The 14,337-nt window shown below is 46.9% G+C and overlaps 1 non-coding gene across 1 annotated transcript; it reads left to right on the forward strand.

Moving 5' to 3' along the window:
- Positions 1-11,888: 11,888 nt before the first annotated feature.
- On the forward strand, positions 11,889-12,007 carry LOC145405398 (5S ribosomal RNA). Its single transcript, XR_013898349.1, has one exon. It is a non-coding gene; the product is annotated as a 5S ribosomal RNA (ribosomal RNA).
- The last annotated feature ends 2,330 nt before the right edge of the window (positions 12,008-14,337 follow it).

Raw genomic sequence — 14,337 nt, forward strand, 5'->3', positions numbered from 1 at the left:
ATAGGTCTGCTTGACTAAATAAAATAGTGTTAAACAACAGGAGCAAGTGTTGTACGATGTACTGTACTGAATGGGGGACAGAGGAGAAGTCCATTATCTGGGCGAAATCATTACCCGGATATGCCTTTCGCTCTATTACGTCCTATAATCGAGGGATTACTGTATATAAAGAACAACCTTGTCGCATGTCCACACCGATTGTGAACCATTCATTTAGATGCCTATTTACCCTTACACATGCCTCACTACCATCATAAAAACTCTTGATGGCACGTACCAGTTTACCATCTACACCGTAAATGCACAAAACCCTCCACAATCCTTCTCTGTCTATTTTGTCATATGCTTTTCCAGATCCATAAATGCCATAAACACCTTATCGTCCTTCTCACAAGCCTTCTCCACTATCAGTCTCACTACAAATACTGTAGCTACAGTATCTGATCCAAACATCCTCTGCCACTCCTAAAGCCATCCTGTTTGTCACTCACTAGGACTTCTGATATCTCTCTTACTTTCTCTATAATATTCTTCCATATTCCTTCCCTACAACACTCAACTGATTATGCCACAATAATTCTTGAACTCACTTCGCTCACCTTTAATTTTGTACATAGGCACAATCACTGTCTTTTTCCACTCTCCCGCTCAGTTTCACTCATCCATGCCTTCTTAAATATCTCCAACAAGCACTTCAGTCTGCTCTCTCCACTACACTAAATCATTCTCTGCATACACCTCATCATTGCCAGCTGCTTTCCCATTTTTCAGCCGCTTCACAACATTTTTATACAATAAAACCTCAATATAACGGACCTCAATAGACCGGAATTCACTTTTATCAGACTCGAGGAGCTACCGGACTAAATTCCTACACTTCGGAAAATGTATGATAAAGCCAGAAGCAGTCCGGATTGCCTGACCACTTCAGCTATGTTCACCACAATAGGGTAAACAAAAGACATGTTTATCAATGTACAGTACAGTATTATTATATATATTACACCATTTGATTAATGTATGATACCACAATGGTTATGAAAACTGATTAAAAACCACTGGTGCAAGGCGGACTAATGTCCGATATATCGGAAAAAGTCCGGATTAGCAGAGGGAAGTCTGGATGTCGTTTTTATTGAAATTTCACTTTTCTCGGAATGGCTTGGGGCCCCAATTAGTCCGTTGTAGTGAGGTCTTACTGTATTTACAATACACAAATACAGTAATCCCCATATTATCTAACACTACATTAACCATCAAGCCTCATTATCTGTAAAGCAAAAAAATCTTGCAGGATTAAAGCAATATCCATTTTTATGGCATTAACTGACAACATGCAGGGAAACTGAATACCGTATTTCAAAACACCAGCCACCGACAATGCCCACCAGAACAAAGTCCAGCCTGCATGCTCCACCTCAGTCACATACAATAAGCCATTTGGTTCCAGTGCATGAATAGCTTGTAGGAGTCAATGTTGCTTGTCCTTGGGCTGGCATGTGTGTGCATGGCTTCCCCTCCTACCAAATGCATGAAGGACATTCTGTCCCTCAAGGGGAAGAAGCTGGCGATAATCAGGTAATTCATGTGGTAATGTACTATGGTGCCTTCTCTATGCAACTAACCATTGTAGCCCCCATGGGAATATTTAACAAAAGTATTGCAGTATAGTGAGTACAGTATACAGCAACTGTATTTTAAGGTACTGTACTGTACTGCATGTCTTTCATTTATTGTAATGCTGCATGTCTACTTTAATGGTGTGGTTACTGTTAATATACAGTACAGTACTGTACTGTATTTACAGTAGGCTAGGATAAACGTATCCTTTACTTTAAGCAGTAGATGCACCTTACCAAACCAGTTCTTTCTGGCACTCAGTTATATCTTTCTGCTTATTTCTGGGGTGGCAAATAAATGTTCCTTGTTAAATCTGTTTCCCCATTGTTTTAAGCTATGTTTCACCATGACAACTCGTAATTCGTCAGTGTAATGGCAGAAGGGACTATCCTAACCTAAGAGTTTACCTAAACCTTACCTAACCAAGCTCACCTACTGTATACCATACCCAATAATTTAATCTAACTTAACCTAACCTCCTGTTGAGAAATGGGGAACGAAATCGACTTTTGAGTACAGTACGTTTTAATAAAATTATTCCATCATGCCGGAAACAAACAACTGTTGTTGTAGCTTAAGAAACGTGATAATAATAACAGGGGGGAGGGGGGGAATATTTCAGCAGGAAAAGGCCATTTACTACCTTGAAAATTGTGAGAAAAATACAGAAAACAAACTGGAGAAATATGATTCGAACTGGTAAGGTCTTTCTGCTGCTTAAAGCAAATCATTCACTTTCCTAGTACAGTACAGTAATCATGTCAGATATACTGTACCATGAATTTTTATATGGAAAATTATATGGGTTTGTTTTTCTATGTTCAGGTAATTATACAATATAATTCAGATATAAAGTTTTTCCAGAGGTTATACCCCTTGTGGCGGGCCTGGGGACAGTATGGCATTATGCAAAAATATGCACTAGCTAACACGTCTGTCAATTTTCGGTGGTTCACATCACTCAGTTTCGAAATATAAAATAAATTTTCTGGTCGATTTTAGTGTGATCCGAATGAATTTGAGCTTCATTTGGTTAATTTTCAGTAGTTCACATCACTCGATCCAAAAAATCTGACACAGCCACCCTGTAGACCACCTTATTTTGAATCTGTTCAACTAGCCAATAAACTAGTTTTTGAAAATGTGAATTTAACGTGAAAATCCTACATAGGATCTCCGCCAGTGTCTGCCAGTAGCCGGCCATATTTAATATTCCTATTTTTTTTTTTTTTTTTTTTTAAGCTGGCTGTCAAACGCAAGTGAGGTTAGGTTAGACTTGGCTTGGTTTGGTTAGATTAGGTTTGGTTAAACCCACTGCTTTGACACGAGATTCACTAACATGTCCAGCCAAAGTGATGGTTCGTAAACAACACGGTCAACTGGAGAGACTGTCTGTAAACACTGCCGTGGGCGACCTGGCCGCTTCCTTAACTACCCAAAAATAGGTATATTTTGCCTTGGGTAGGCTAAATCTCCAGAATGAGTGCGATTTCCGAAACAAATAAAGCTCAAATCACACTAAGTCGACCAGAAAAAAATAGTTTCGAAATCAAGTGACGAACTACAAACACTGACCTACAGTTATTGGAATTACTGTAGCCCAGATTTACCCGAGACACCCAGAGGACTCCAGTCTGAAGTTGCATTCCTCCTGCACTTCACTATCCTTTGGGGAGGCAGGGAGCATTGAGGGATGTTTGCATACAGCAGAACAGCATGGTTACATCAGTAGGCTGATGGTTGATGAGATGAATGACGGTTACCGGAATGTGTACCGTATTAATGAACTAAAGACAAGAAACAAATAGGGTAACTTCAGCTGGAGGATTAGTATTCGACGATATATATACAGTGCATTTTGTATTAACTACAGTATAACAGTATGTGTTACGTAATTCATCCATCTTGTTTCATATTTCATATATTATGAAATAGGATACGAGGCAGTCAAGCTCTATATAAATAACTGGTATATCCCATTGGTTGGTATTTAAAGTGCACTACAAGTAACTGACCTTTCTTTACGTCGCTTACTGTACCTCAAGGCAGGGCAGTGTATGTTGGGGCGGCCCTAGTGAGAGAGGACAGTGTTTGGAAACTTCCTGCACTGTAGTTTGCAGATGATAACTGTGTTGTAAAGACGAAAGGGAGCTCCAAGGCTTGGTGAATGAGTTTGGAAGTAAGAAACGGAAATTAAAGGTGGATGTAGGGGAGAGTAAAGTTATGGTCTTCGAGAGTTGTGTCAATGTACGGTCTCACCAAAAAGTATCGCGCAGGTAAGGCACGATGATATCCGAAATGACCATTATAGCTCATGAATTCTCGGTAAGATTTATTTGTAACTACTTTGCTATGAATATGAAAACAATACAAACTAGAAAATGTCATAAACAAGCCATATATTGCAACCTTGAGAGAGCAAATTTATCAGCATGGGGGGAAAAAAATCGTTCAGTTCCCAGTAGCCATCGTCCGAGTCTCAAATTGCTTTGCGTCAAGTGTGCACCGATACTTTTTGGTGTGAGTGTAAAGTGAGGTTGGATGAGGAGGAAATGGAAAATGTGATTGCTGTTAAGTACTTGGGTAGTGTTAAGCAGCGTATTCTGTGTCCCGACTTCTCGGGTCCAGTTACGGTGCAACTCTGGGCCCTTAATTTCTGACCGGGTCAGCTCTAGCAAGGAAGGGAAAACACAAACATCACGGGTACACAAATACACTAGTATGTTAATAAAAACCAATTACACACTGTAATGCTAGGTGTAAATAGGCTCGACTTCTCGTTCCTAACACACCTAGCGTGGAGCGGGGTCCTCTTTCGTGACCGGAGCTTAGTGCAATAAAAGGAGGCAGGACACAAAAACTCCAGGCAACAACCTGTACACGTATATTACCACAGTCAGACACAGGACAAAGTCAGCAGATATTACAACATGATATATAGCAAGAAATAAAACCTTATCTAGGATATGTGTATCTCGCAGGATACTTGCTTATCTTATATTAATGCCAACACAATTAATTCTAGTGTATTCAGGGTACACTGAATATAGGCGCGCGCGTGAGGCGCGGGGAGTGAGTCTCACAAGGGGGGGGGAGAAGAGGGGGGGAGTGACTTGTGACGGCTAGGACGGAGTTATGGTAATACTGGAGAGAGGTAAGTATTAACAATGGGAATTACACGTTTTCCAATAGCAAAGGGACTTTGGTAATTGATTCTATTTCTGGTTTACACTTACACTAGGTACTGGGACGAGGGAGTGTCATACAGAATTTACAGGTAGCGTGAGTGGGGGAATATCATTAACACTTTCTCGTATTATTTCTTTAGAGTTTACAGCAGTGGGGATGTATTACTACGGAGGAATTTCCAGGCGGCACAGTCTTACTATTTGTATATAAGGGACGTCACTCATAAGTCTAGTTCATCAGCTCTTGGTTCACACACTCGTCCTTTATTCTCTCACTGTGATCTTACTTGCCCCGATATTCACTATATTAAGTCGCTGCACGATATTACACTCGGTTCGGCAAAGTCACACTTAACCTAAATCACTTGCACTGTTTCTGGGCATCATCACACATATTCATCGCGGGGGGGCGGGGGCAGGAATTAACACGCCGTCGGCAATCCTGCCGGGCTAGGGGCACCGCCAAGGGGAGGCGTGCCGAGAGGGCACGGGACGACTCGTAGGGACGTCTTCTCGCGTCCCGGGCTACCTGTGGCCTCCGGGCTGGGCTCAGGGGTGTGGCCCTCAGGGCTGGGGCCGAATAGCTCCAGAAACCTCTGGTGTAAGTCTCGGCCGGAGGTGGGAGCCTTACGTCGTCGTGGGGGCGTATGGAGGTCGTGCCCGGGCGTCTTGGGGAGGGTCGGGAGAGACTGCGGACTGCGGTCTCCAGCGTCTAGGGGCGCCGACAGGGTAGGACTGCGGTACCGGCTTACACTGGGGCCCGTCAGGTGCGTCTGTTCCAGAGCCAGCCGTAGGGAGCGGAGGCCAGGGGAGGCTGTGAGGCCTGACTGGGCTGCTCTGGTACAGGAAGCCTGGGCTCTCGTCTCCTGCCGGGGTGACGTCTCGCTCCTTGCCTCCTTTCGTCCGTGGGGCCCGGCAATTGGCCGTGGCTGCCCAGGGGCAGGGCTGTCAGGTGTCGGGGCCCGGCAATTGGCCGTGGCCTGAGTGGGGGAGTCAGCGCACCTCTGTGCACCTTCAGAGCGGCAGTGGGCCGTCTGACGAAGGCGGGAGCGGCAGTGGGCCGTCTCCTGCTTCAGGAGGGCGGAGTGGCAATTGGCCGTCCCAGGGGCACCGCCTTCAGAGCGGCAGTAGGCCGTCTCACGAGGGCGGGAGCGGCAGTAGGCCGTCTCCGTCTGCCGGAGGGAGGAGCGGCAGTAGGCCGTCTCAGGGGCACCGCCTTCGGAGCGGCAGTAGGCCGTCTCACGAGGGCGGGAGCAGCAGTAGGCCATCTCCTTCTGCCAGAGGGAGGAGCGGCAGTGGGCCATCTCAAGGGCACCGCCTTCGGAGCAGCAGTAGGCCGTCTCACGAGGGCGGGAGCGGCAGTGGGCCGTCTCCTTCGGCCGGAGAGGGGAGCGGCAGTAGGCCGTTTCCTTCTGCAGGAGGGAGGAGCGGCAGTAGGCCGTCTCTACAGGGACACCTTTGGAGCGGCAGTAGGCCGTCTCACGAGGGCGGGAGCGGCAGTAGGCCGTCTCCTTCTGCAGGAGGGGGGAGCAGCAGTAGGCCGTCTCTACCAGGGACAGTAGGCCGTCTCTACCAGGGCACCTTCGGAGTGGCAGTAGGCCATCTCCTGAGGGGTGCTGTCTGGAGTATCTAGAACAACTCCACCCCGAGCTGGTTCAACAATCCCACTCCTTCTCCTACGCTGGCGACGGCGTGGTGGCTGCGTGACATAGGGGCGCACGGCCCGGGCTGACATATGCCATTGTTGCTGGGGGTTGCTCCGACGGTGGCGGCTACCCCGTGGGGTCCGTGTGGGGGTGTCAGCATGTTCCCTGGCATACTGGGCTGTATCTCACTTGCCTCGTTGTTGGGGGCACTACGGTATTCTTCTGTTTCCATTTTGGGGGCACTGCATTGTAAGTCACGCATTTTACACACACAGCGTTCCTTGATCACAGTCAAAGTTACACAGTGCTTAACACTGATATTGATCTCAACCACTTGTCCATCTAGTTCAGCATCTTTGTCTCACGTTTGGGCTATTTCTTTCACCATATCACAAGCAATATGTCACCAATATAAGTAGTACATTAACACACACAGATTCACATATAACACAACCCAGTATACCCACAGGGACAGTTCTTAAGCCTAGGTGCTCGCGTGACATAGATGGGTCCTAGCTAATACATCATCGCGTGATATATACCGAAGTCCCTAGCTAACTTAGCATCTATATACGTGTCACACAGGCCGAGAATACACCATAGGTCACACTGGGGGCATGGAGGGGAGAGGGGGGCTTAATCAGGATAGGGAGGGTTACTCTCTGGGGAGCCGGGCCGGGGGTAAGAAGGAGAAGGGGGGAATATAGCCTGAGATCTTGCTGTGTTATGTGAATGGTATGGGCTTGTCTGTCACTGTCCGAGAGAGGGGCGGGGTCTCGACCCGGGGCTGGGGCTATACACTCCACGGGTGATTCACAGGGGCTCGATTCATCAACAGGGGGGGATACTATAGTCGGGGGGGGGGGAAGAACGTGCCGTGTATGGGGATAAGAACACAGGATAATGGTTTGTTGATAGTTCACTGAAGGGGGGTGGTCCACGATACTGGGGAGGTATATGATCACGAGACCTGTCACTCACGGTTCTGACGGAGAGGAGGCCACGGCCCCTGGGGTAGAGGGCCTATGCAGGGAGCTCCAAGTGGCGACCGGGCGTGGATGGGGAGCGGTACAGGACAGTGGGACCCGTGAAGTTGCCACGAGTAATGGGGCGGCGTCTGGGGTGGCTTCCTTGCCATGTTGGCCCTGCAGGAGGCAGGGCTCTCGGGACTGGGCCCGAAGAGGGCCAGAAGCCGAGCAGTGTGCCGTAGGCCCTTGGTTGTCCTCGGGGTCGGGTGGAGGGCCTGCTGGAGTCCCGGCCCGAGTGTCGGCCGGGAGGAGGAGGATGCTGAGGTAGGGCGGCCTATACCCAGGTCCGGGGTGGCCGTCAGGAGAGAACTGCGTCTGCCTGCGTCAGGGGGAGGCCCTTCGGTCTCAGCTTGCTGCAGGGGGAGGCCGACAGGGGAGAGCTGCAGCCTCTGGTCCTGGCGGAGCCTGTCAACATCTGGGGTGACCCAGGTTGCAGGGACCGGACTCTGGGCCTCGGGGCATCTCTTCTGGTCTGGACTCAGGAGGGGAACTTGTAGGGGAAGAAGATCCAGCCCTCCAAGGAGAGAGCTGGAAAGAGTGGCACCTCACTCTAACACCAGGGCGGTAAGGTGGGCCGGAGATGACTCCTTCCGTCATGCAGCCCCGTTGGGCACTGCCTGTGCTCCTACGTGGAACAGGGATACGAGGCCACTCCAGGCACTCCTGTCATAGGGCTAGGGCCTCCTGCCTTGGAGATGTCAGGAGGAAGAGGTCGGACATACACTCTTGGCTAGTGCCGCAACTCCGACAGAGCATGCCCTCCCTTCGTCGGGTTGGGGTTACCTGTCCCGGGGACGTCAGGGGGAAGAGGCTTGACGTACTCTCTCGGCTTTTGCCACAGCTCCGACGGAGCGTGCCCTCCTTCCGTCTGGGAAGGTCCTGTGCCTGTAACGTCGGAAGGAAGAGGCCGGACGTACTCTATTGGCTTTCACCACAGCTCCGATGGAGCGTGCCCTCCTTCAGTCTAGGCAGGGGAACAGCAACCCTAGAGATTCCTCCTGAGTCCTCACTTAAATAAGGAGCCGATCCAGAAGACTCGGCTTCCGAGGGTGTGCCTGGGAACTTGCCACTGCAAGTCCCACCCTAATTCTGTCGAGCACTTCCTCTGCTGGAGAGTAGTGTACTTTTTCCGTACACTACTGGGTGGTCTGGCTGCACAGAAGAGGAGCGCTGGGTCGCAAGGGAGGTGTCATTGCTGCCTGGACACCCACCCAGGTAAAAAGTCAGCGTTGTCTCCTTGTGGGGTGGGTGTCACCCCCTCACTTTCTCCTCCTGGGGTGATGGTGTCGGGCTCATCCCGCCGCGCTGGTATTTCAGGTAGTGTGATGAGTAAGGATGGAAGTTTAGAGGGCGAAGTGCTTGAAAGGGTACAACAGGGAAGAAAGGTTGCTTGGAAGCAGTCATAAGAGACAGGGAAGTGAGCATGGAGGTGAAAAAACTACTACATGACAGTATTGTGATACTAACTCTAACGTATGGAAGTGAAGCTTGGACCTTGTTGGAGGGATAGAAGTCAAGAGTGAAAGCAGTGGAAATGAGTTATTTGAGAGGAGCATGTGCAGTCACATTTAGAGACAGACGGATAAATGAAGAAGTTGAAGGAGCGTTGTGGCGTGGATGTGGATGTGATAGGAAGCGTTGGGAGAAACTTGAGGTGGTTTGGCCATGTGGAGAGGATGGAAAGTGAGAGAGTGACTGACGAGGAGAGTGTATGTGAATGAGGTGGAGGGGGGGAGAAGGATGAGATGGAGGGATGGGGTGGAGGGGTATATGGGAGAGGGGTGTGTGACCTGGGAGCAGGACAATGAAATGGCGGGGGACAGGGCGACATGAAGGCGATTTGTTTGTGGCGACCCCTTATGGGATTAAGGCGTCTGGCAATAGACAGATAGACAGACTGTACTTCAAACTTCCTTGGAAGGGACATAGAAAACGTTGATTGCATTGACAACGCAGCAAAAAAAAAAAAAAAAAAAATCCAATAATAAAAAAAATTAATGAATGACTAAATAGTGTAATTAAGCAGTATATAATAATCTTGCAATGCTCCTAAAATACTGACTGTGGTGCTTTGTAAAAATGACTACGTAAAACATCCAGTGCATGCCTCTGTTCATGTGCATATGACGGGGTGATTCACAGACCAGTAAACAAACCCTTCGGGTAAAGCCCTTTCTGCTGTTGGCAGCCAGAAATGAATCAGAGACCCATTACGAGAAAGCATTTTACTGGGGGGCAGGGGCGCACCCAGGGGGGGGGGAGCCTAGTCCCCCCGAAATTTTCTTTCTTGTAAGAAAATAAAAGCGACTTGCATTAGATTTTTTTCTAGCCACAACTTTCATTTTCATGCCCCCCCCCCCGAAAAATATTCCCGAGTGCGCCCCTGCTGGGGGGAGTTGGAGGCGAAAGAAGCCCTGCAAATGTTCGAAGCTGACCTATCTAAGTTATATTAAATATGCATAGTACATTTATATGTAAGTACAGTATATATAAAATAATGTATCTGTAAGTAATTTATCGCTTATAATCTCATGTTCAAATTTGTAAGCACATGTAATGAAAATGTATCTGTCACAGCCTTTATTCGTTCTAATGAGATGATTCGAAGAATTTTTAACATAACACATTTCAAAGGCACCAGTACACCATCAGAAGCATTTGCCTTGAAAATTTAGCATTTTTCCCGAAACGGCACGTAGGTGGTGGCGACCATCATCCACTCACTTGATGTAGTGCTGCCTACTTCCTTAGCTATTATCATTCTTTTTCTGTGCCTGCCCTCCTGTCTTCCTATTTCTCCTATCTTTCCTGTCACTTCTTATGCCTTTTCTTTCCTTCACAGGTGGCTTTACATTCAGTGACAAGCCAAATGGTTTCCTGTAAGCCTAGAAACCATTTACAACGCTGGGTGGTAACCATATACCCAAACCATACGTGCTCCCTACGTGTCAACAAGTGGGTTGGTGGAGGGTTGGTGCCTCTCCCTGTAAAACAACTAACTCAGTGTCAAATGGCCACCCTTTACGGCAGGGGTTCCCAACCTTTATTTACCCATTACCCCATTTTCCACACCTCCCTTCACTCATTACCCCTCATTGCTTATGTTTCCACAATTGCATTTTAGCTGCTTAACATTTTGATGCCTAGATTTTAGTTTGAATGTAGGACTTAATTAAAGGTTAGGCTAAAACCAAGAGAGTTATTGCAAGGAGTAATTTATTTTTATTATTAACACTGATACCAAATAAACATGACTTTAAACATTCATCTCTGAATTTTAGTATAGGTCTGAAAGTCTATCATAACTGGTATGATTTTTAGATTTTTTTTTTTTTGTTACCTCCCCCATTACCCTTCACAAAAGACCAAATTACCCCACTTGGGGTAATTTACCCCAGGTTGGGAACCCCTGCTTTACGGGATTATGGTGTCTGGCAGTAGATAGATAGATAGGCACGTTTCCTGTCCTCATACGCCTATGCAGGGATCTGAGTGCTGTTAAGGAATAGTTATTTGTCATGGTCTGAAGGAATCTTTGGATGCTGTTCAGTCACACATGTACGTACTTAAGTGTCTAATTGTCTCAACTTATGAAATGCTGCCTTTGCATTGTTTAAGCCCCAATACTTATCCCTTCCTCTGAAATTCATATATTAATCTCATTTCTCTCTCTCTCTCTCTCTCTCTCTCTCTCTCTCTCTCTCTCTCACACACACACACACACATATATATATATATACAGTATATGGGGGGATCCAAACTTAAGGATCACTAGCGGTATTAGTAAATTTGCTGGACACAGCATTAAGGAACGTGACAACTCTACAAATCACTGTACAGTACATCTTCAGAAGAAATTTGATATTATGCAAAAGGTCAGAGGACTGCTCAGTGAAGATACTGTAGAAAATTGTAATATGCATAATATCGGCAGCCCTATTGGCGATATTAATCATCAATTTGATACAAATTGGTATATCAGAATGTGGGATTTATAATGCAAATGTTTAAGCTGCAAACAACAGCGTTATTAGTAGCGGAAATAGGGCAAGTAACGTTAAGGTGACCAGAGTCCCGCTTTTAAGAGGGACAGTCCCGCTTTTTCGACGTTTGTCCCGCTTGTTTAATTGCAACTAAAATGTCCCGCTTTTTTAGAAAATTTATCGTACGTGTCCCGCTTTTAGAAAATTACTGTTACATTAGATATAAGATGACCTTCTTTTATGAAATTGTGATGCATTAGTAAAATTATGCATAATCCAAATCAAATGAATTACCGAATTGTTAACATAGAATCTGTTATACTCTTGACAAATTTGGTCGGCCATTCACCGTACCATACGGTATGTTCCGAGTTTATCTAAGTCTCAAAAACGTTAATGTTTGATTAGCAGCTTCAGGGTGAGGCGAACGGCCATACCACGTTGAGTACACCGCTTCCCGTCCGATCAGCGAAGTTAAGCAACGTTGGGTCTGGTTAGTACTTGGATGGGTGACCGCCTGGGAACAGCAGATGCTGTTAGCGTCCCTACGTGTCAAGTGGGGTTGGTGGAGGATTAGTGCCCCTCCCTGTAAAACAATTAACTCTAAGCCCTTGGCCACCCCGTTTGGGATACATGGCGTCTGGCAATGAATGAAATATATATATATATATATATATAAAGGTGAAATAAGGACGCAGAAGAACAAACTACTAAAACTTAATAGAGAAATTTATATATATATATATACACACAAAAGTGACAATGTCCCGCTTTTAGCTTCAGTAAATCTGGTCACTTTAAGTAGCGTGCCAGTATATATTTCTAGAAGTGTGAATAACAGGATATCCAAAGTAAGGGTGTAGTTTTCTTGTTTTAGCAAGGCCACGTCTGAATTATGCAGTGCAGTGTTGGTGTCCGTAGTATAAAAATGGATATAAATTCCTAAGGAAAAGAACGGAATGACAAAAAAAAGATAGAGAAGACAGGAAGGACATGGTTTAGAAATGACGTCGCGAATGGATGAAATAAGTTTACCTGGTGATATAGATGTAATTCAGAATTTCAGGAACAGGCTATTATGGAAAAGGTTGGTGTGAGACACATTCCACTCAATGACCAGTGAAACACTCAACGGACAGAATCATTGTGGTATGGTTACCAGGTTTCACTACGGTACCGTACTATAAGTTTTCTTTTCGACTTTTCCTACAAAAATTTTCTGCCGGTTTCTACACTAAGATGCATAGTGTTCCTTCTCAATTTTTCTTGCCAGTTTCGGCTGCGATCAGGCAATTAAGATTTACCTTCGATCAAATCAATCGAACTACATGATATCCGTGTTATTTATCTGAGTCTCATTAGGGCAGAACACGTGCAAACATGCAACCTCATCTCATCATCATTAAGTCATGAATCATAGCGAGTGAATATTATACAAGCATGCTACTGGTTTCGCTTCAGACAGCTGCAGTAACTTTCCAGACACGCACAGGTAACGGTCACTAGTCTAAGGCTGATCCAGCCATTCGTTCTTGGAGACTGGGGACAAATTAGGGATCAAGGGTAGATGAGAGGTGGGGGAGAACAGGTAGCGTTAAGTCTGCCCTCATGTAAAAAGGGGCCTTCACATACAGTAAGCTACATGACAGTGTAACGGATGCGAAGATGACATGCATTTTATCTGAGTAAGAGACCTTTCAAAGTACAATAAGATCGACTGGATGTCACAAACTGTAATGCTAGGTGTTTTATGGTCGGCTTCCCGTCCCTCTAACGCCTAGGGTGCAGGTGGGTTCCCTTTCTAGGCCGGAGCTTAGACAAATAAGAGAGAGGCAGGACACAAAAACTCAAGGCAACAACCTTATATGTGTATTGCTAAATTCTACAGTGGAACGGGCAGATGTCACAAATACAGGTATACTGGACAAATATAATTCTAAGGCCTAGATATGGGGTGTTAGTATCGAGCAGGATACTACTCAGGACAAGATCGGGTAAGGTGAATAGCACTTAGGGTAGAGAGGTTATGCACTATTATTGTAGGAAAGTCTAGGTTCTGTGTACTGGTGGAGGTGGTGGCACTATTTCACTGCGGCTAGGCTAACGGGTTTGTTGGTCGGATCGTTAATTATTACTTTTGCACTGGGGCCTCCGTATGATCTTAGTGTGGGGCGGTGTCACTATCTGGTAGCGTGTTCACTGAGATAGACCCGTATTTAAGGCCTTGCCGTGTTCACTGTTTCACTGTTACCTTGCTTATTCCACCACTCTTTTATATTATTATTGATGGTTTTCCCACTGACTTCCCCTATTCTGTTATCTCACTGTTCTGCCCTTACTTAACTATATCACGGACACTGTGCTTTCACTATCACTCACTTTCGGGTCTGGGCGTAGTGGCGGTCAGGTACGAGGGCGGCGGAGGTGACTCAGCCTCACTGCTGACAGGGCTGAGTTCTGCCAGGGGCCTCTGTATTCAGGGGCGTCCTCTCTCGTCCGGGGCTGCTGGTGGCGAAGGGTCCCTCGCTTTCAGGGCTTGGGGCGGGAGTCTGGCCCTCAGGGCTGGGGCCGAATAGCTGCCTGAACTTCTCGCTCAGCCACCTGATGGAGGACGAAGATCTCTGGCGTCGGGGTGTAGGGAGGTACCACCCGGGGGTCCTGCGTGGGGCGGTCTGGAGGTCCCAAAGGCTGTGGTCCCCAGCGGTCGGGAATGCCATCAGGAGGGGGCTGCAGCATCGGCCTACGTTGGGGTCCGTCAGGCGAGTCCTCTCAGGAATCGGCTGCAGGGACAAGAGCCCAGTGGTAGTCACAGGGCCTCTCCAGTACACCTCCAAGCTGGGGGCTCTCTCTGGGTCATAGGCTGGTGGGCAGG

Source organism: Coenobita brevimanus, chromosome 66 (genome assembly GCF_032717465.1).
Source record: "Coenobita brevimanus isolate Jiangsu-jjx chromosome 66, ASM3271746v2, whole genome shotgun sequence".
In the NCBI taxonomy this organism is placed as follows: domain Eukaryota; kingdom Metazoa; phylum Arthropoda; class Malacostraca; order Decapoda; family Coenobitidae; genus Coenobita; species Coenobita brevimanus.